Source organism: Elephas maximus, chromosome 4 (assembly GCF_024166365.1).
Source record: "Elephas maximus indicus isolate mEleMax1 chromosome 4, mEleMax1 primary haplotype, whole genome shotgun sequence".
In the NCBI taxonomy this organism is placed as follows: domain Eukaryota; kingdom Metazoa; phylum Chordata; class Mammalia; order Proboscidea; family Elephantidae; genus Elephas; species Elephas maximus.
This window is the reverse complement of record NC_064822.1, coordinates 156904573-156905486: the sequence shown is the minus strand read 5'-3', so window position 1 is coordinate 156905486 and position 914 is coordinate 156904573. Positions and strand designations below refer to the sequence as shown.

General features: G+C 39.7%; 1 non-coding gene across 1 annotated transcript; it reads left to right on the top strand.

Moving 5' to 3' along the window:
• The first annotated feature begins 531 nt into the window (after window positions 1-531).
• LOC126076596 (small nucleolar RNA SNORA61) lies at window positions 532-650 on the top strand. Its single transcript, XR_007517527.1, has one exon. It is a non-coding gene; the product is annotated as a small nucleolar RNA SNORA61 (small nucleolar RNA).
• The last annotated feature ends 264 nt before the right edge of the window (window positions 651-914 follow it).

Sequence of the window (914 nt, the reverse complement as noted above, 5' to 3'; positions counted from 1 at the left end):
TCTCCCGCATGGGAGGTGAAAATTCCACCACCGAACCACCAAACCCTTAGCACCTTGGGTACATATTTGTCAATAAATATTTGCTAAATTGAATGAATAAATGCGTGATTGTATATAAGAAATATTGTCTGCTGTTTGCACTTATTTATTTTGTGATGGAGACAGCAGAGTCTTGTGATTCAGAGCCTTAGAGAGGGGTCAGTGGTTGGGGGCAAGGCCAGCAGAGTCAGACCACCTCTCCTGGAAGCCTTGCTCCACTACTTACTACCTAGGTCACTTTGGGCAAGTTACTTAACCTCTTGAGGCTCAGTTTTTGCTTCTGTAAAATTGACTTAATTAAAGCCTCTCACTTAAGGTTTTTGTGAAGAATAAATGAGATAATACCTCTAACCTATAGTAAGTGCTCAATAAATTTGAGCTATCATTTAGATCATTTTTGGTTCCAGCTATCTAACCTTTATTTATATGAGAAACGTGGACATCACCTATGTCTCACTGCTCTCTGAATAGGTTTATTAAAAAACAAACAAAACCCTCCACTTCCCTTTCCCATTGGGCCTGAACACTGGTCTGGGTGGTTGTAAAAGGAGGAAAACAAACATGGAAAGAGGCCTCAGTGCATGTAGCACATGGGCTGGTTTCAAACAGGATTCAGTTCACTGAATTTGCTTCCTTATTTCTTGGGATAATCATAGGCTTAAAGGGATGAGTAAGGGAGCGAAGCTCTGAGCAGCTGGGGTAGCAGTGGCTGGACTATTAACTGTATTTCGGGGAGGGATCTAGTGTATAAGTTTTCTTGTCTCTTGATTAAAAGTATTCTGTTTTAGAAACAAACAAACAAGAACACTTTATGGAACTACCCACTAGTTGTTTTTCTTATCGAACTTTCTATTTCTTAAAAGTAGTCACTGTTT